Source organism: Drosophila eugracilis, unplaced genomic scaffold (genome assembly GCF_018153835.1).
Source record: "Drosophila eugracilis isolate 14026-0451.02 unplaced genomic scaffold, ASM1815383v1 contig_2129, whole genome shotgun sequence".
Classification (NCBI taxonomy): Eukaryota; Metazoa; Arthropoda; class Insecta; order Diptera; family Drosophilidae; genus Drosophila; species Drosophila eugracilis.
In genome coordinates this window covers 132,932-155,632 of record NW_024573010.1, presented here as the reverse complement: position 1 = coordinate 155,632, position 22,701 = coordinate 132,932, and the positions used below count along the sequence as shown (strand labels likewise).

The 22,701-nt window shown below is 41.1% G+C and overlaps 1 pseudogene; it reads left to right on the top strand.

Moving 5' to 3' along the window:
• LOC108104201 lies at window positions 1-1,203 on the top strand (annotated as a pseudogene).
• The last annotated feature ends 21,498 nt before the right edge of the window (window positions 1,204-22,701 follow it).

Below are 22,701 nucleotides of genomic sequence, written 5' to 3'. Positions count from 1 at the left end.
ATGACGGAATATGGAATCGATTTGGGCTTTGATATGGAGTTCGATTTAAATATGAGCCTGTTAAATGATAATGAGAATATGGATTTTTACCAAATGTAACTGTAGCAGGCAATTCTGAAAATGTGGAGTTCTATAAATTAAAGTCCTCAACGCGCTGCTTACGGTCCGATTACATAGCGACATTCAAAACTGCCACTCCCTCTTCACGAACGCAACTAAAACATCAATTACAAGGGGAACACCATCAACAGTAGGAACAACAACAGCAAATTCAACAGCATACACTGGATATGACAGACCCAAAAATTCACATATTATTTGGCAATAGACAGGGATCCATAGAATCGAAATTTTTCGATAGAAAATTGTCCCAGCGCTTGTGGCAGTGGATTATCCAGTTTAGAACAAACATCACAATTTGCCCAAATGGATAACTTAATCAATGCGTTAAAAGCAGTTAAATTAAAAGTTCCTCTTCTAGGTATTTGTGTAGGTGTCCCACCCCAAGTGCTGCACCCGACCAGATATTATGTTATTCAAAAACAGAAGAATCAAGTGAGACAATATCTAAGCGAATCTTTTAAACCGTCTATATGGGGCTGCAATAATACTGACGTCAAAATGGAAAACAACTCATCGGCGATGTTCAATCTTCAAGGTTCATCTTTAGAAAAAGGAATTGCCTCCCATCAGAGCATACGAACAGATTTGTATCCGATACGGCTGTTATTGCTAAAAGATCGTTGAGTTCTAACGACTCAATGGCTATTTCCACGTTTTCTGATACTTTTCCAAGAAGTGATAACATAAGGATATGTAAAATCTAATTCAAACCTAAATGTATCTACCTCGTGTACTTCTTCGGGAATGATTGATTCCATTAAAATATCTAGTACAGCAAGATCTTTGCAGTGTACTTCAGCCCCCATTTCGACGAGCTTAAGCTCGGTTGCAACAAGTGCCTCAGAGCTACCATCATTCGACAGCGATCCAGATGACCTTTTTTATGATATTCTGCAAAATGACTCATTTTATTTTGACAAAAACTTCAGCTCTGAACTTTCCATTAAACAGGAGCCTTAAAACTTAACTGAAGCTGAAATAAATGCGTTGGCAAAAGATTGGCAAAAGAAGGACAACCACAATATGATTGAACTTGGTACTCTTTTGTGGTTTTTTTGTGGTTGTATGGCTCAGACTTAATTTGTAACAGATATCAATATAACAAAAAGTAAAACTACTATAGATTTTTGAAAACTATGCAAATAATTGGATCTAAACAGATTTCTTTAAATAAATGGTAGCCTAAGCATAAATGATATATAGAACCGGTATAACCGACTATATTAATGTCTACAATATATTAAGTACTTAAATTCTAATAATTTTAAGGAACTGTTAGGAAACAAATTATAATAAATGTAAAAAATAATCTTTAAAGCTATTAAGTTTTAAACGTGCCTACCATATTCGAGCTATATTTCTTGCCGAAATCGAAATCGCACAAGTCGTCGTCGCATGCAGACGTGTATTTCTTAGTGCTTCGCGAAAAAGGATTCAATAATATCAAAAAAGTGCAGCGACAGGTTTCGTAAATCAACATTAACGCAAAAGGACGCTAATGTGTATATTGATTAATTAAATAATTAATATAAAACATAACACTTAAAACTCTAACAAACTCAATCTATATTGCAATGAGTCTAAACGACGGTCGCACACAACGTCAACGTGAGCAAGACGAGGGACGGCTCTCGGTACAAAGAAACAACGCTTACTTCTTTTTTAAAGCAACCGAAAGTAATGCAAGCTCTTCCCAAACACGGTCAATTACCCCAAACTTGACCGAATTCGAACGTAGAGAGCGAGAGAGCGCGTTCTTGCTCCCCCTCGCTACCTTCGATGTCTCTGCAGCCAAAGAGCGCAGCAACTAGCGCCGCAATTTCTTTGACAACGTCAACGGTAACAACAACAACCCCCCAGTAGGTACACAATATATAGGCTTGACCGATCCCTCAGAAATGGTGGTGGAGTCCCAATTTCCGTGGACTCTAATCTCGTTTCCGAGGTGATAAATCTTCAAACTGGAGACTTAGAATTTATCACAGTTAAAATCTCATTGTCTGGGTTAAATTTATATATCACTTGCTCTTATATTCCGCCTAAGTCCGATTCCTTGACATATGAGCGGCACCTAGCAGACATTCAGTCTGTCTTCTCAATGTTATCGGACATGGATCAGCTGGTGGTGTTGGGTGATTTCAACCTACCCCAGGTGGCTTGGTCCATGAACGATAACACCTTAGCTTTAACACCTAAGTCGCATCACGACTTTACTCCTGGCATGTTAGACATGTCACTGGCTCAAATTAATCATATAGGGAATTCTTTAGGTCGTTTGCTCGATCTGTGCTTTCTCTCCGATACGGACGCCGTATCCATTTACAGAGCTCCACCTCTCACACTCCCTGAAGATCCTTATAATACAACATTAGATCTTACGATCGATACGGGGCTATGCACTAAGCCTAAGAACAATTACGCTGATAAGAAAATTCGATGTTTTCGTAAAGCCAACTTTAAAAAAATTAATAACTTTATTTCAGAATATGAAATATGTCGACCGCTCTAGATATATTTTATAGTACATTAAACCTAATTCTTGATCGCTTTGTTCCGTTGCGGTATCCGGCTATGGCGGATAAACCCCCTTGGTATACAAGGCACCTTTCTATTCTAAAAATATCAAGTTAAGATTATTTAAAAAATTCTTAAGAACTAATAGCAATGACTGTTTCGTGCATTATATGGTGGCTCGGTCTAACTTTACCGTGCATAACACTCAGTGTTATCAGAACTATTTAACTCGATGTAAAAACCAGTTTGCCCTGGATCCGAAACAGTTCTATAGTTTTGTTAACCCTAAGCGTTAATCTAAAACCTTTCCGTCTTTGCTATCGTTTGGAAAATCTACTGCAAGCACGGATCAGGAAATTGCCGATCTTTTTGCACAGTTTTTTCAAACTACCTATTCACCTTTGTTAATAAACGCGCAGACTTACGCTTACGATATCCCCCGGTCTAACTTTATTTCCCGACCCACCTTGTCGGAATGTGGGGTTATAAAGGATCTTCAGAATGTGAAGCCAGTCTTTTCGCCAAGTCCAGACGGGGTACCGGGCTGTGTGCTTAGGTACTGCTCTGCTATCCTGGCCAAACCCCTTTTAAAATTATTTAAAATTATTATTTCTGCTTTAGTCTATGCTTCCTCCGGGGTCCCTCAGGGGAGCCACCTTGGTCCGTTACTTTTTACCTTATTCATTAACGACCTTCCCTTGGTTATTAATGACTCCCTAGTACTTATGTATGCAGATGATGTCAAACTCTGTCTGCAATATACTGATGCCTCCTACCAGGTGAAACTGCAATCTGACCTTAATAATTTTCAAAACTGGTGCTCTGCAAACTTATTAAATCTTAATGGCTCTAAGTGCAAAGCAATGACCTTTGCATGGTGTAGCTCTGGAAAGAATTAATGCAGTTGAAGATCTTGGCATCCTACTGGATGCAAAACTTAAGTTTTCCGACCATATTTCCTCTATGGTTAATAAAGCTAGAGGAGTTCTTGGTTTCATTAAAAGGTGGTCAAAGGAATTTAACGATACCTATGTTACCAAGACCTTTTTAAATTTCTTTGGTTCGTCCGATTCTGGAATATGGATCATGTATCTGGGACTCCCAGTATGGGGTTCACCAGTGACTTATTGAATCCATCCAAAAGAATTTTTTAATATTTGCTCTCCGCGGTCTCAACTGGGATGCAAATATACACCTTCCCAATTATAAAAGTAGACTCTTACTAATCAATTTGCCATACCTCGCTAATCGTAGGACGATGCTTGGGGTCGTCTTTATACATAATCTTCATATCAATATAACAAAAAGTAAAACTACTATAGATTTTTGAAAACTATGCAAATAATTGGATCTAAACAGATTTCTTTAAATAAATGGTAGCCTAAGCATAAATGATATATAGAACCGGTATAACCGACTATATTAATGTCTACAATATATTAAGTACTTAAATTCTAATAATTTTAAGGAACTGTTAGGAAACAAATTATAATAAATGTAAAAAATAATCTTTAAAGCTATTAAGTTTTAAACGTGCCTACCATATTCGAGCTATATTTCTTGCCGAAATCGAAATCGCACAAGTCGTCGTCGCATGCAGACGTGTATTTCTTGTGCTTCGCGAAAAAAGGATTCAATAATATCAAAAAAGTGCAGCGACAGGTTTCGTAAATCAACATTAACGCAAAAGGACGCTAATGTGTATATTGATTAATTAAATAATTAATATAAAACATAACACTTAAAACTCTAACAAACTCAATCTATATTGCAATGAGTCTAAACGACGGTCGCACACAACGTCAACGTGAGCAAGACGAGGGACGGCTCTCGGTACAAAGAAACAACGCTTACTTCTTTTTTAAAGCAACCGAAAGTAATGCAAGCTCTTCCCAAACACGGTCAATTACCCCAAACTTGACCGAATTCGAACGTAGAGAGCGAGAGAGCGCGTTCTTGCTCCCCCTCGCTACCTTCGATGTCTCTGCAGCCAAAGAGCGCAGCAACTAGCGCCGCAATTTCTTTGACAACGTCAACGGTAACAACAACAACCGCAACTGTAACGACAGCGCGTTTAACGACGTCATCAGCTAGCAGCGCAAACAATAATACTGTGCTGCATGAAAAAGAGAACAAAAACAAACAAAATATTAAGCCGGCTGTGCAGACTGGTATGGATCGCTACATCCAAATCAAAAGGAAGCTAAGCCCCCTTAATTCTCAATGCAAAATAACCCGTGGCAATGCTAACATAGCTGCAATAGAAACGCCCACGAACTGAAACCGTCTTAAAGTCTTGGCAGACTATGAGGATGAAGCCGAATCTACTGAAGTCGAAAAAATGAAGACTAAGCCCCCTCCAATTTACATACGAGAAAAAAGTTTCAACGTTCTTGTCAACAAAATTATAGAGCTTATTTGCAAGGACAACTTCCACATAATACCACTCGTAAAGGGCAACATCCAGGAAACAAAAGTTCAAACGAAGTCTGAAGATAATTACAGAATATTATCGAAATATCTCACCGACAAAAAAAAAGAACTTTTACAAGTATCAGCTAAAATGCAGCAAGGGCCAGCAAGTTGTACTTAAAGGCAAAGAGTCCGAAGTATCGCCTGCAGATATAACAAAAGCGCTGCAAGAGAAGGGATTTAGCGCCAAGACAGTCTTCAATATCCTTAACAGGGATAGAAAGCCGCAGCCACTCTTTAAGGCAGCCATTAAGCTCCTAAAGAAATACGAAGTGCACCCTACATACAACCTTCAGTTTGCTGCACTGCGGAATTACGGTTGAAGAGCCGCACAAACGCAATTGCCCGGTACAATGCGCGAACTGCCAAGAATTTGGCCATACAAGGTCTTACTGTAAACTGCGCCGGGTGTTTAGTTTGTGGTGAGCTTCATGACTCCGCACACTGCCCAGCGAGCAAGGATGACCACAACTCGAAAAAGTGCGGCAATTGCGGTTGAAATCACACTGTTAACTATAGAGGTTTGCATAGTTTATAAGGAGCTGAAAAGTCGTATCCACCAGAGGGGAATTACTGCCTGCACCCAAAATAAACAGTTGATAGCCTCCAGGTCAAACCCTGAAGTCTTCTTCTCGACTAGAACTCAGGACTGTCTACCCCAGCCTCAAAAAGCTCATTGCCGCAATCAAAATACCAAGAAAAAGACTTTAAAAGAAATTTGCAATACTGTGTTCGGGTTTATAGCTCTAGATCGGCCAAAACAAGTCGCACAGCCAAAAGAACGACTATTCTGTGGTGCTTCATTTCTCTTTCAAAGCGAACGGTTGTGTTTTTGGCTTTTGCGTCTTCTCAAGCGATTTAATTATTGAATTAATCACCTCGTTTTTGCTACTTTTTTGCAAACGTTTTGCATTTATTGTTATCTGTTTGCATAAAGCATTTATTGCAAACAAATATCAACAACTGTGGTCTGTATTATAACATATTTTTTTAATTTTCTTTGTGCTTTTAGTAACGGAACTTTCACCGCTTACCTCTCCAGCAGAACATCTCTTTTCTATATCTCCCACCGGCTTGTAGCTCTCGAAAACAAACACTCTCTCCATCTCTTATACAACTTGTACTCACTTATGACGCCTCTCTCTCGCTAACACTCTCTCGCCCAACTGTTTCTCTCAAACTCCCTTTCTTCTTCCCTATAATATTTTTCTGGCACAGTGATTTACATCTTGCTAATTATTTGCCAAAATGTCTGATATTATCTGTTGCATTAAAAAATGCAATACAATTGTGTCGGTTGACCAAGTAAGCATCCACTGTTGACTGTGTGATAACATTGCGCACTCCAAGTGTGCAGGGTTTAAGTCAACCACCATTCCGGATGCTTTGGGTCGATCTGACTCTGGCTTACACTACTGTTATGACAGATGTCATGAGGCCGGGTATTGGTTGCTTTTCGAAAAGCTAACGACCTGTTTTCTGCGCTGGACACTCAGTTCAACAATTTACAATTGTTGAATGAGTCTCCTAAGCGCCGGAGGTTACCGCCAGTAATGCAAATAACTCCCTTCTCCCTCCGTCTGATGTTCAACAGTCTCCTTCATTGTCACCGCTACCGTCTACCACTCCAATCGAGACGACACCGGTAACAGCCCATATTTCGGATCCCGAAAATGTTGCTAAGGTGCGTAGGCATTTGTCCGATGAGCAGTCCGAGATAGTCGCATTGGACCCTCCCGTGCCAAATGTTCTACAAGCCCAAAAGAATTTAGCCGTGACTCACCAGAGGAACTTAGGGTCCGGATTACCGGCACCCACTGGTAGCGTGGGTAAACCACTCGCCCCGCCAAAGCCCTTAGTTGGTATTCCCCTAGAGAAACACATTTTTGTTTCCCGGCTTTCCCCTGATACATCCGAATCGGACATCTTAGCTTACATTCAAGCAAAACTTAAAGTCGATATTAGGGTGGAAAATATCACTAAATTTAAATATTCTTACGCTAGGAACGTGGCATCTTTCAAGATCCGTGTTCCTCAGATGGCTTTTGACGATATCTGTTCGACCAATTTCTGGCCGCAACATATTTTCGTCCGAGAACATCAGCTTAAAAATAAAAAAAATAAAAAAAGTCACCCTTTAGGAGTAAAGCTTCCACAAGTAAACGCTCCTGCCAACCCAAAAAACTAACATCATCCATAATTCTTTCGTACCAGAACACAAGAGGCTTACGCTCTAAACTTTCTAATTTGTTCTCGGTAAGCTTCTCGTTTGCATCCCAGGTCATTGTGTTTACCGTAACCTGGCTAACTCCAGAAATTCTTAATTCTGAAGTTTTCCCCAGTAGGTACACAATATATAGGCTTGACCGATCCCTCAGAAATGGTGGTGGAGTCCCAATTTCCGTGGACTCTAATCTCGTTTCCGAGGTGATAAATCTTCAAACTGGAGACTTAGAATTTATCACAGTTAAAATCTCATTGTCTGGGTTAAATTTATATATCACTTGCTCTTATATTCCGCCTAAGTCCGATTCCTTGACATATGAGCGGCACCTAGCAGACATTCAGTCTGTCTTCTCAATGTTATCGGACATGGATCAGCTGGTGGTGTTGGGTGATTTCAACCTACCCCAGGTGGCTTGGTCCATGAACGATAACACCTTAGCTTTTAACACCCTAAGTCGCATCACGGCTTTACTCCTGGCATGTTACACATGTCACTGGCTCAAATTAATCATATAGGGAATTCTTTAGGTCGTTTGCTCGATCTGTGCTTTCTCTCCGATACGGACGCCGTATCCATTTACAGAGCTCCACCTCTCACACTCCCTGAAGATCCTTATAATACAACATTAGATCTTACGATCGATACGGGGCTATGCACTAAGCCTAAGAACAATTACGCTGATAAGAAAATTCGATGTTTTCGTAAAGCCAACTTTAAAAAAATTAATAACTTTATTTCAGAATATGAAATATGTCGACCGCTCTAGATATATTTTATAGTACATTAAACCTAATTCTTGATCGCTTTGTTCCGTTGCGGTATCCGGCTATGGCGGATAAACCCCCTTGGTATACAAGGCACCTTTCTATTCTAAAAATATCAAGTTAAGATTATTTAAAAAATTCTTAAGAACTAATAGCAATGACTGTTTCGTGCATTATATGGTGGCTCGGTCTAACTTTACCGTGCATAACACTCAGTGTTATCAGAACTATTTAACTCGATGTAAAAACCAGTTTGCCCTGGATCCGAAACAGTTCTATAGTTTTGTTAACCCTAAGCGTTAATCTAAAACCTTTCCGTCTTTGCTATCGTTTGGAAAATCTACTGCAAGCACGGATCAGGAAATTGCCGATCTTTTTGCACAGTTTTTTCAAACTACCTATTCACCTTTGTTAATAAACGCGCAGACTTACGCTTACGATATCCCCCGGTCTAACTTTTTATTTCCCGACCCACCTTGTCGGAATGTGGGGTTATAAAGGATCTTCAGAATGTGAAGCCAGTCTTTTCGCCAAGTCCAGACGGGGTACCGGGCTGTGTGCTTAGGTACTGCTCTGCTATCCTGGCCAAACCCCTTTTAAAATTATTTAAAATTATTATTTCTGCTTTAGTCTATGCTTCCTCCGGGGTCCCTCAGGGGAGCCACCTTGGTCCGTTACTTTTTACCTTATTCATTAACGACCTTCCCTTGGTTATTAATGACTCCCTAGTACTTATGTATGCAGATGATGTCAAACTCTGTCTGCAATATACTGATGCCTCCTACCAGGTGAAACTGCAATCTGACCTTAATAATTTTCAAAACTGGTGCTCTGCAAACTTATTAAATCTTAATGGCTCTAAGTGCAAAGCAATGACCTTTGCATGGTGTAGCTCTGGAAAGAATTAATGCAGTTGAAGATCTTGGCATCCTACTGGATGCAAAACTTAAGTTTTCCGACCATATTTCCTCTATGGTTAATAAAGCTAGAGGAGTTCTTGGTTTCATTAAAAGGTGGTCAAAGGAATTTAACGATACCTATGTTACCAAGACCTTTTTAAATTTCTTTGGTTCGTCCGATTCTGGAATATGGATCATGTATCTGGGACTCCCAGTATGGGGTTCACCAGTGACTTATTGAATCCATCCAAAAGAATTTTTTAATATTTGCTCTCCGCGGTCTCAACTGGGATGCAAATATACACCTTCCCTCTTATAAAAGTAGACTCTTACTAATCAATTTGCCATACCTCGCTAATCGTAGGACGATGCTTGGGGTCGTCTTTATACATAATCTTCTTAAGGGTGAAATTGATAGCCAGGCCCTTCTAGGCCGCCTGAATATCCATGTACCCCTTAGGAATACTAGAAACTATATTGCTCTATCCTTAGAGCATTGTAGTTCGAACTTTGCCCAACATTAAACATTTCGGGTACTATGTTCAAACTACAATGATCTTTATAAAATTACTTCTAACTCTTCTCCTAACACTTTGAAAGTTTCGATACTAATCCATTTAGTACAAAACTAACTTTCCTCGTATCTTTCGTAATCCACTCGGATCTATCCCCGTGTTCCGAGCCGTACGTCAGACGGAAGCGCAAAAAAAAAAAAAAAGAACCGAACACGGCTCAGCAGCATCAACCGCCGGAGCAGCCAAAAAAGTAACTTTGAAGCTATGATATGCAGTCTACAACAAAGCCTCACGGAGTTTATGTCGTTTATGCGTACAACAATGCAAGATCTGATGTGAAACCAAAATCTATTAATACAAATGCTGGATTCACAACAATCCCAACGAATATCTACGTGGAACGCTAACGGGGTTTCGCAGCATAAACTCGAGTTAGCGCAATTCCTACTAGTCAATCAAATCGACATAATGCTGCTTTCAGAAACACATCTTACAAACAGATACAATTTCCAAATACGAGGATATTCATTTTATGGAACAAACCATCCAGATGGTAAAGCACACGGCGGGACTGGAATTTTAATCAGAAGCCGTGTTAAGCACCATTATCATACGAAATTTGCTAAAAACTACCTACAGGCCACATTTATAAATATACACCTAAATACTGACAAGCAATTAACGCTAGCCGACGTATACTGCCTCCATGCTTCACCATTGGCGAAGATGAGCTTATGCAGTTTTTCAACTCACTCTGAGACCACTTCATAGCAGCAGGAGACTACAATGCCAAGCACACACACTGGGGATCTCGTCTCGTGACTCCAAAAGGAAAGCAGCTCTATAATGCAATTATCAAAGCCAAGAACAAGCTCGACTATGTTTCTTCTGGCACACCAACATACTACTTAATAGACTTTGCGATTACCAAAAACATTCCTAACAAGAGGAAACGCTATAGTCGAGTGCCGCGACCATAAGATACCCGTTACTGTTTTACAAAATTTTAAAATATTATTTTGCTAGTGGAAATTCACAAGGCGCCACCTATTGTCAGAGGAAGTATGTTGAGTATGCTTATAGTGACGTCACTGCCCATGTGAAGCCTTATAACTTAATTTCTTTATAAATAGCGAAATAATGTTCCGATTTGAAAAATCTTTGGTAAATCGATAGGTATTAACCGACTTTTGAGCCTTGTGGGCGTATGGGTGGGTGTGGCCGGATAGTAGTACCACTATAAGATGCGCTGCCATCTAAAGATTATACTTTTTGAATTTCAACTTTCTAACTGCAATAGTTCCTGAGATTTCAGCAATTTTAGTTTTTACAGTTTGTGGGCGTTAGAGTGGGCGTGGCAGGATGCTGTAATAAACTTGCGCTGTCCCGGGACCTCAAGAATCTTTATGCTTAATCTCAACTTTGTATCTGCTATAGTTCCTGAGATCTCAGCGTTCATACGGACGGACGGACGGACGGACAGACGGACATGGCTCAATCGACTTCGCTATTGATCCTGATCAAGAATATATATACTTTATAGGGTCGCAAAAGCTTCCTTCTATCTGTTACATACTTTTCAACGAATCTAGTATACCCTTTTACTCTACGAGTAACGGGTATAAAAATGTGATAAGCGCCGAATGCCTTTCGGATCTTTCATCTGATCACTCGCCAGTTCTTTTTACTCTACTCCGACATCCAAGAACATGGGATTAACCATTAAAACGGACCTCACATAAAACCAATTGGGTTAAGTACAGGAAGTATATAAGCTCCCATATTGATCTAAGTCCTCACCTCAGCGATGATGCCAACGTAGACAGTTTTGTCAATTCACTGGAATCTGTACTCGTCTCTGCAGCTCAAGTTTCAACACCTCATACTATAAACACACAATGCAATCAAAAGAAGACAAATCTACAAATCGATCAGCTCGTCTTCGAAAAGCTTTACGCTTTCGTCGAGAATGGCAATTTCACAGATCGCCATCTGCTAAGCAAAACTTAAAACATGCTTCACGTCAACTTGCTTAAGCTCTACTGCAAGAAAAAACATACATCCACCGCCGCTACATTGAACAATTCTCAACTTATAGAACAAAACACTCACCATTGAGAGCTCACCCAACTCTGAGCTCACCAAAAGAAAACGTGACCAACCACCTTAAAAATGTTTTCCAACCAAATCCCTCCACTAATGCGTTTACTCTGCCGACTCTATCATATGAGCCCCAGCCTCAACATGAGCCAATTCAGTTTCGCCCAAATGAAATCTTGAACATCATCAAAAGACAACTGAATCCGAAAAAATCCCCGGGCTGTGACCTCATAGCTCCCAAAATGATAGTTGAGCTCCCACACTGCGCCTTTTGCACTCTCACCCAGCTCTTTAATGCCATCGCAAAACTTGGCCACTTTCCAGTGAGATGGAAAAAGTCAATTATAATAATGATAGCAAAGCCGGGGAAAGACCACACTATCCCCACGTCATATAGACCTATAAGCCTACTCTCTTGCCTATCTAAACTCTTTGAAAAATGCCTAGTGACTCGGATAAACACATACCTGAGAATCCAATAAGGAATCCCGTCACACCAATTTGGGTTTCGTGAAAAGCATGGAACAATTGAGCAGGTCAACCGGATAACATCAGAAATTCGAAACGCTTTCGAAAAAAGAGAGTACTGTACTGCCATACTTTTAGATGTCTGTCAATTTGATAGAGTCTGGCTAGAAGGTCTAATGTACAAGATCAAGACAATGCTCCCCTACAGCACTCACAAGATTTTAGAGTCTTACCTTCACGACAGAAAATTTGTTGTGAGGTGCAACACTCCTATATCTGACGATTACACTGTTGGAGCTGGAGTTCCTCAAGGTAGCGTGCTAGGGCCAACACTATTTGTCCTCTGCACAGCAGACTCCCAACAAGCACACGGCAAACAACATCTACGTTCGCCGATGACACAGCTATTCTTAGCCGCTCAAAAGTCCCGATTCAACCAACTGCGCAGCTAGCTCTTCATATGGTCGATGTTGAAAAATGGCGATTGGCGAATTAAAGTGAACGAACTAAAATGCAAGCACGATACGTTCCCTCTGAACAGGCAAAACTGCCCGCCGATTACGTTAAACAACACTCTACTCCCACAAGCAAACGAAGTAACATAAATAGGAGTACATCTCGACAGAAGACTCACATGGCGCCGGCACATTGAAGCCAAAACAACACACCTAAAGCTTAAAGCCAGCAGCCTTCATTGGCTTATCAACGCCCGGTAACCTCTTAGCCTTGATTATAAAATCCTGCTGTACAACTCGGTACTAAAACCTATATGGATGTACGGCTACCAGTTATGGGGGAACGCCAGCAATAGCAACATTGACATTGTCCAGAGAGTTCAGTCGAAGATTCTTAGAACAACCACCTGGGCACCGTGGTACGTTCGCAACGAAAACATACACCGCGACTTAAACATTCTACCGGTCAAAGAAGTGATCGCAGAACAAAAGGTAAAGTACTTCACCAAGCTATCGGTGCACCCTAACCACCTGGCGAGAGGTCTAACAAGGTTGAGCAACCAATCACGCCTTCGTCGCAATGACCTATCCACCCAGCGACCGACCTGAGGGACGCGCAACCAGAATGCAGTCTTATTATACTGTTAGTTAAATTTTAATGTTAAGATTCGTCAACTTATTGTTAGTCTCAAAATTAAGTGTAGATTCAATAAATAAACGCAAAGCTAAAAGGAAGGGCAGTGACGTCACTTGTCGCTTTGGGATTTTCCACTGGCAAAAGGAATATTTTAAAATTGTACAAGAAAGTAACGGGTATCTTATAGTCGCGGCACTCGACTATAACGTTTCTTCTGGATTATTTCTAGGTTTCAAAAGATAGCAGCTCAGAAAGTTCGCGATGGATCGAAACCAATAGAAGCTCAGGTTTAAAAATTAAATCCTTTGAAATTGTTTAAAAAAAGTATCCAATAAAACCCCAGCTTAAAAATGGACTTGGAATAAATTAATATTAATATCTTTCCATTTGCTGGATTTAAGATATCTACAAGTCAGGGTAAAAAAAGAAGAACAAAACTTGAAACATTTTTAAAATAAATTCAGTAAACCGGTTCTTAAGGTCCCTACGCGGCGCAGATTTTTTACAGTATCCTGTCACTCTCACTCTAACGCCAACAAGTCACGGAAAACTTAAATTTTTTAAATCTCATGAACTGTTAGAGCTAAAAAGTTGAGATTAGGTATGTATAATCTTGAGATTACAGCGCATCTTATGGAGTTACTATTATCCGCCCACACCCGTTCTTACGCCCACCAAGCTCGAGGGACGGTTTTCGCATTTTGCGAAAAGCTGACATCTCGGTAAATATTAGTGATAGAAAGTTAAGATTCAGAATGTAGGTTTTTATGATTCTCCAAATGCGAATTATTTATTTCCATCTAGCCACACCTACGCTAACGACCACAAAACCAGGAGCCAGAAAGTTGTGCTTAAGAATTCGTATTTAAGAGATGCCATTGCACCTCAATACGAGTTTTCATCCGGCCACGTCTACTCTAACGCCAATAAACAGGGGAAACCTTTGTCGTCCATAATAGTAGAGTGTACGTCTTCGTTTATCCTTCTATAACATTTTTTGTCAATATCGATCGATTTACCAAAGATTTTTCAAATCGGAACCTTATTTTGCTATTTATGAAGAAATATAGATCTCACATGGACATCAGTAACTCAACATGCTTTCTTTGACAAAAGGTGGCGCTTTGTGAATTTCCACTAGCAAAATGAATATTTTAAAACAATAATGGGTATCTTAAATTCGCGGCACTCGACTCTTGTTTATTTTTGTAAAAATGTATTGGCAATGATTTTCAAATATCTTCACATTGAATTGTAGAAAAAATTTCTTTAAGAAATTTCATTTTTTATTGAAATAGTTTTCGTGAAACAGATCTTGCCACAATTGGTCTCAACTTCAAAATAAAGTGAATGCAAGAAGATTTCTATAGTAGATTTTTATTTATTTTGAACTACTTTTAAAAAATGTAGAATGTTGTATGCATTTTTTAGAGCACACACCTCCTTTGACATGATTTTTACAATAAGGAAATTTGTTTTCCCTAACCGGTTTAATGACGGACACTGTATGTACTCGACATTAATCAAATGGTGGTTTCCAAAAAATGACTGTGGAAAGCGTTTCCTTTCCATTCCCTTGAAGATAATTTGTTTTCGAATAGTTATTGCCTTAAGGTATCGTCACGTTTGCGCAAAAGTGTCTCTCCCATCGTTCCAACAAAAGCCAATAGGCAGGTATACAATACTTTTTATAATATCATACATCTTAATTTGTTCAATGTTACTGTTACAATGCCACATGAGGAATTTTCCAACTTATATTGGACATTTCAAATTTAAATGTTTGTTTCAGTTTTTTTTTCAAAAGCTCTAATCTAGGTTTTTAGTTAGCATTAGCTCAAGTTCATGTTAACAATTTAACAAAACCTTTATATAGTATTCAGCAAGCCCCAATAACTTTTTTAATGGGACAGAAAAGTTAAAGTATGGTCCTATAAAAAAGTCATCTGCACCACTCCATCCAGAATTTGATAGATTTTGACTTTGAAGGTTATCAAGTGATACAAAATTTTTACGAGTAGTTGTCATACCAACAAATTGAGTTCTTTCAATCTCGCATCCATTTATTTGATACTTGTTTTCATTAAAAAAGTAAGCCATACAATTATTTTTAAAAATGTTGCAACATTACCAGTTCTAGGACCGACTGTTGTATATGACAAATTTACAATTAGTAATGCTTGGTTGAGTGTATGAACCAGGTCTTTTATTATAAATAATCATTTTATCATTTTGCCCAGTGCAGACGTGTATTTCTTCAGCGCTCTTACAGTGTGTTCGTAAGCGTAGTAACATGCGGTAAAAATATTAAAATAAAAGCGAAAGGACGCTGGCAGCGATTCCAAATAGCAAGGGTTTTTATTCCCTGCAAATTTAACATCTAAACCACAAAAAAAAAACATAAGGAAAACTGAACAAATGCTAGCAACCAAGCCAATAACTAGTGCACCCGGAAAAAAACGACTACAAGCCGCGAAAGACAACAACAGCAACAAGACGAGCGCCGACTCTCTGTTGCTCGAAACAACGCGTACTTATCGTATGTCTCTCCGGAGCCAAAAAGTATTACAATGTCTTTGACCGCGACCGAAGACGTCTCTCGGTCGCCCCGACTCCTAACCCCAAGCAGCGTTGCCGTTACTCAGTCTTGGAGCTCACAATGCCCTTCCCCCTCTCCCCGATCGATGCACTTCCGCCAGTTTGGACAATCTCTTCTACGGTGTCATCGGTAACTACCGTTTCTGCAAATACAACAACAACTGCGTCTACGATGTCGTCGGCTCCCCAGCCAATTCTCTCATCGCAAGCTGAACTAACAACAACCACAGCTACTGCTATTACTTCAGTTACAAAAACTACGTACACTAAGCAAAACCAAAACAAAACGCAGCAAGCGGGTTCGGCCATACAGACCGGACTTAATCGGTACATTCATTTCAAGCGTAAGCTCAGCCCACAGAATAACGCCGTATGTAACAAGTCAAAAATAAACCGTGTCCAAACTGAAAATAAAATACCCGGGAATTCTAACAGCAATAGATTTGCGCTCCTAGCAGTAAATGAACCAGAACGGGCTCAGGAGACCCAACCGAAAGCTAAGCCCCCACCTATTTAAATTTGGGAGAAAATTACGAACGCCCTGTTAAACAAATTTTTGCGCTGACTGGGGACGGAAACTTTCATGTTGTTCCGGTCACAAAAGGGGATATCCATGAAACCAAGCTTCAGACCAAATCTGAAGAACAGTTCCGAGCTGTTTCCAAATACCTGGAGGAAGCTAGGAAAAGCTACTACACGTACCAATTTAAAAGCAGCAAGGGCTTGCAAGTGGTAATAAAAAGAATAGAGCCAGACGTAATCACCAAGGAAGTTATCGAAGCTCTTAAGGATAAAGGGTTCTCTGCAAAAACGTTAGTAATATCGTGAACAGAAAAAAAAGAGACGCAACCACTCTTCAGGGTCGAGCTCGACCCAGACAGCAAAGTCCTAAAGAAAAATGAAGTGCATCCAATTAATAATCTGCAATACTTATTGCACCGAAAATACCGTGGAAGAGCCACTTAAAAGAAACGGCCCAGTGCAATGCATAAATTGTCAGGAGTATGGACACACCAAGGCTTACTGTTCACTTCGAACAGTCTGTGTAGTTTGTGGAGACTTCCACAACTCGGCCAACTACCCTGCCAATAAAGAAGACCCCAAAAAGAAAAAATGCGTCAACTGCCAAGGTAACCACAAGGCAAACTACAGAGGCTGCCCGATCTACAAGGAGATAAAGGACCGAATGCGTAAAGTGACTGCAGTGCGTCATCAGAATACCCAAAATGTGTACTATTACCCGCGTACGACGCCGGAAGTTTTCTCCGACACGGCTGCCTCACTGGGTCAACTAAATACCCAGAAGGGCTGCTCATACGCCGATGCCCTTCGATCAGGGACGGAAAACCCACTCCAGCCTAATTTAGGAAACGCTCAACAGACCCAACTTCAGTCGCAAGGCACTCTGGAATCTATGATGATCACCATGCAACAAAGTATGATGGAATTCATGCCATTCATGAAAACGACCATGTAAGCACTGGTTCATAACGAGAACATGGTGCTACAGCTACTTGTAGCTAAGCAGTACAAATAACAAATGGCAAATCTACGAATAACGATGTGGGACGCCAATGGCGTTTCACGGCAAAACCATGAAGTAAAACAGTTTCTGAATGATAATCGTATCGACGTTATGCTACTGGCAGAGACGCACCTCACAAACAAATACAACTTCCAAGTAATAGGATACACTCTCTACCGCACAGATCATCCAGATGGTAAAGCCCACGACGGAGCTGGCATCCTAATCAGGAAACGCATCAGGCACCACCTTCACCGAAGTTTTGCAACTAATTATTTGCAAGCCGTCAAGCAGTGCAAGCAGTCAGGCAACGGATACCTCACCATAGCCGCTGTCTACTGCCCACCTCGTTTTACAATTTCTGAAGGACAATTCATGGACTTCTATAGCCTGCTTGGAGATCGTTTTATAGCCGCAGGGGACTATAATGCCAAACACACGCACTGGGGATCAAGCCTTGTGACTCCTAAAGGAAGGCAATTATACAATGCAATCATAAAACCGAACAACAAATTAGGATACGTTTCCCCTGGCAGCCCCACATTCTGGCCAACAGACCCCAGGAAAGTCCCAGACCTAATAGACTGTGCGGTGACAAAAAACATTCCACGAAATTTAATAAGCGCCAGAGCACTTTCGTACCTGTCTTCAGACCATTCTCCTGTGCAAATAACTCTCCTTCAAAGCACAAAAATTACAGATGACCCTCACAGGTTGACGTCACACAGAACCAACTGGTTAAAATACAAAAAGGTTTGTAAGCTCACACATCAAATTAAACTTTCGATTTAACGATTCATCGACTGCTCTACCGATGCTCTTGAAGAAGTATTCGTGGAGGCAGCCACTATCGCAACACCAATAGGCAGGGAGATGCAAACCAACCAACTTAAAACTAATCTGCAAATTGAACGGCTAGTCCTAGAAAAGAGAAGCCCGTGACGTGCCTGGCAAACAAACAGATCGCCGTCATCAAAACAACGTCTTAATAAAGCCACTCGCTTAATAAATCACCTGCACCTGCGGTATATTAAAATACTTTCGCCAACCAGTACAAAACATCCTCTCATCCAAATCTGAGCTTCCATATCGAAACAGTCACGCCGATAAGAAATTCATCTGGCAGCTGGGTTCGCAGCGATAGAGCCGAAACTTTTGCTTTACATCTCAGAAACGTCTTCCAGCCGAACCCTGCCACAGGTTCATTTGTACTACCACCATTTCTGTCACCATTGTTTCAGCCGAAGGAGATCGCGAATGTCAGAAACTGAAACAGAAAAAGGCCCCTGGCGGTGACCAAATAGCCCCAAAAACGATAACCGAACTTCCAAACTCTGCCATTGAGGTTATTTGTAAGCTCTTCAATGGAATCATGACACTCGGCTACTATCCAAAAAATGGAAAAAATCTATTGTCATTATGATACCGAAGCCCGGAAAATACCATACAATTTCGTCATCCTACACGCCAATCAGTCTATTATCGTGTTTGTCTAAGTTGTACGAAAAATGTCTTCTAATAATACCATATCTAGAAGCACATAATGTTATCCTTGCTCATCAATTTGGCTTCCATCAAAACTATGGAACAATTGAACAAGTAAACAGAATAACATCAGAAATTCGCACAGCCTTTGAGCATCGGGAATACTGCAGCGCAATATTACTCGACGTATGTCAAGCCTTTGATCGAGTATGGCTAGATGGTCTCATGCACAAAATTAAAACACACTTGCCTGGATACACTCATAAGCTTCATGAGTCGTATCCTATACAATAGAATCTTCGCAGTAAGGTACAACACATCAACATCCGGCGACTACATTATCAAAGCTGGAGTCCGGCAAGGCAGCACGATAGGGCCTACTCTGTTCCTCCTATACACATCGGATATTCCCACGATTGAGCAGCTAACAACATCTACGTTCGCTGACGACACCGCAATTCGAAGTCGCTGCATAGAGAGTTTTTCATTGTAGGACGCTTTTTGTTTGTCTATTTCATCTTTTACAGTAAGAATGCCTAGGTCCCTGTGGATGTTTAGATTGCGAATATAACATGGTGCCCCAGTGATAATTCGGAGGGTTTTTGATTTGACGCGCTGTATAATGACTACGTTCTGTGAATGGGCGTTAAGAATCCAGTGGAGGCTGTTGGCTTTCAGTTTTAGATGTTTTTTTTTGCATTGGATGTGTCTTCTCCAGGTTAGTCGTCTGTCAAGGTGGACGCCGAGGTACGTTACATCGTTAACTTGGAGAATCTGCGTGTTATTCAATGATAGTGGAGGGAAAGTTTGCCTGTTGAGGGTAAGCGTTATGTGTTTACATTTTTGTTCATTTATTTTAATCCGCCAATCAATCTACTAAGAGGAGGAGATTTGCTAGCTGTGTAGTGGCTCGGTCTGGGCACCCCAAGCGACTTCGAATTGCGGTGTCGTCAGCGAACGTAGATGTTGTTAGCTGCTCAAGGCGTTTCTGAGATGTAAAGCAAAAGTTTCGGCTCTATCGCTGCGAACCCAGCTGCCAGATGAATTTCTTATCGGCGTGACTGTTTCGATATGGAAGCTCAGATTTGGATGAGCCCTCCACAGAGGATGTTTTGTACTGGTTGGCGAAAGTTTTTTAATATACCGCAGGTGCAGGTGATTTATTAAGCGAGTGGCTTTATTAAGACGTTGTTTTGATGACGGCGATCTGTTTGTTTGCCAGGCACGTCACGGGCTTCTCTTTTCTAGGACTAGCCGTTCAATTTGCAGATTAGTTTTAAGTTGGTTGGTTTGCATCTCCCTGCCTATTGGTGTTGCGATAGTGGCTGCCTCCACGAATACTTCTTCAAGAGCATCGGTAGAGCAGTCGATGAATCGTTAAATCGAAAGTTTAATTTGATGTGTGAGCTTACAAACCTTTTTGTATTTTAACCAGTTGGTTCTGTGTGACGTCAACCTGTGAGGGTCATCTGTAATTTTTGTGCTTTGAAGGAGAGTTATTTGCACAGGAGAATGGTCTGAAGACAGGTACGAAAGTGCTCTGGCGCTTATTAAATTTCGTGGAATGTTTTTTGTCACCGCACAGTCTATTAGGTCTGGGACTTTCCTGGGGTCTGTTGGCCAGAATGTGGGGCTGCCAGGGGAAACGTATCCTAATTTGTTGTTCGGTTTTATGATTGCATTGTATAATTGCCTTCCTTTAGGAGTCACAAGGCTTGATCCCCAGTGCGTGTGTTTGGCATTATAGTCCCCTGCGGCTATAAAACGATCTCCAAGCAGGCTATAGAAGTCCATGAATTGTCCTTCAGAAATTGTAAAACGAGGTGGGCAGTAGACAGCGGCTATGGTGAGGTATCCGTTGCCTGACTGCTTGCACTGCTTGACGGCTTGCAAATAATTAGTTGCAAAACTTCGGTGAAGGTGGTGCCTGATGCGTTTCCTGATTAGGATGCCAGCTCCGTCGTGGGCTTTACCATCTGGATGATCTGTGCGGTAGAGAGTGTATCTTATTACTTGGAAGTTGTATTTGTTTGTGAGGTGCGTCTCTGCCAGTAGCATAACGTCGATACGATTATCATTCAGAAACTGTTTTACTTCATGGTTTTGCCGTGAAACGCCATTGGCGTCCCACATCGTTATTCGTAGATTTGCCATTTGTTATTTGTACTGCTTAGCTACAAGTAGCTGTAGCACCATGTTCTCGTTATGAACCAGTGCTTACATGGTCGTTTTCATGAATGGCATGAATTCCATCATACTTTGTTGCATGGTGATCATCATAGATTCCAGAGTGCCTTGCGACTGAAGTTGGGTCTGTTGAGCGTTTCCTAAATTAGGCTGGAGTGGGTTTTCCGTCCCTGATCGAAGGGCATCGGCGTATGAGCAGCCCTTCTGGGTATTTAGTTGACCCAGTGAGGCAGCCGTGTCGGAGAAAACTTCCGGCGTCGTACGCGGGTAATAGTACACATTTTGGGTATTCTGATGACGCACTGCAGTCACTTTACGCATTCGGTCCTTTATCTCCTTGTAGATCGGGCAGCCTCTGTAGTTTGCCTTGTGGTTACCTTGGCAGTTGACGCATTTTTTCTTTTTGGGGTCTTCTTTATTGGCAGGGTAGTTGGCCGAGTTGTGGAAGTCTCCACAAACTACACAGACTGTTCGAAGTGAACAGTAAGCCTTGGTGTGTCCATACTCCTGACAATTTATGCATTGCACTGGGCCGTTTCTTTTAAGTGGCTCTTCCACGGTATTTTTCGGTGCAATAAGTATTGCAGATTATTAATTGGATGCACTTCATTTTTCTTTAGGACTTTGCTGTCTGGGTCGAGCTCGACCCTGAAGAGTGGTTGCGTCTCTTTTTTTCTGTTCACGATATTACTAACGTTTTTTGCAGAGAACCCTTTATCCTTAAGAGCTTCGATAACTTCCTTGGTGATTACGTCTGGCTCTATTCTTTTTATTACCACTTGCAAGCCCTTGCTGCTTTTAAATTGGTACGTGTAGTAGCTTTTCCTAGCTTCCTCCAGGTATTTGGAAACAGCTCGGAACTGTTCTTCAGATTTGGTCTGAAGCTTGGTTTCATGGATATCCCCTTTTGTGACCGGAACAACATGAAAGTTTCCGTCCCCAGTCAGCGCAAAAATTTTGTTTACCAGGGCGTTCGTAATTTTCTCCCAAATTTAAATAGGTGGGGGCTTAGCTTTCGGTTGGGTCTCCTGAGCCCGTTCTGGTTCATTTACTGCTAGGAGCGCAAATCTATTGCTGTTAGAATTCCCGGGTATTTTATTTTCAGTTTGGACACGGTTTATTTTTGACTTGTTACATACGGCGTTATTCTGTGGGCTGAGCTTACGCTTGAAATGAATGTACCGATTAAGTCCGGTCTGTATGGCCGAACCCGCTTGCTGCGTTTTGTTTTGGTTTTGCTTAGTGTACGTAGTTTTTGTAACTGAAGTAATAGCAGTAGCTGTGGTTGTTGTTAGTTCAGCTTGCGATGAGAGAATTGGCTGGGGAGCCGACGACATCGTAGACGCAGTTGTTGTTGTATTTGCAGAAACGGTAGTTACCGATGACACCGTAGAAGAGATTGTCCAAACTGGCGGAAGTGCATCGATCGGGGAGAGGGGGGAAGGGCATTGTGAGCTCCAAGACTGAGTAACGGCAACGCTGCTTGGGGTTAGGAGTCGGGGCGACCGAGAGACGTCTTCGGTCGCGGTCAAAGACATTGTAATACTTTTTGGCTCCGGAGAGACATACGATAAGTACGCGTTGTTTCGAGCAACAGAGAGTCGGCGCTCGTCTTGTTGCTGTTGTTGTCTTTCGCGGCTTGTAGTCGTTTTTTTCCGGGTGCACTAGTTATTGGCTTGGTTGCTAGCATTTGTTCAGTTTTCCTTATGTTTTTTTTTTTGTGGTTTAGATG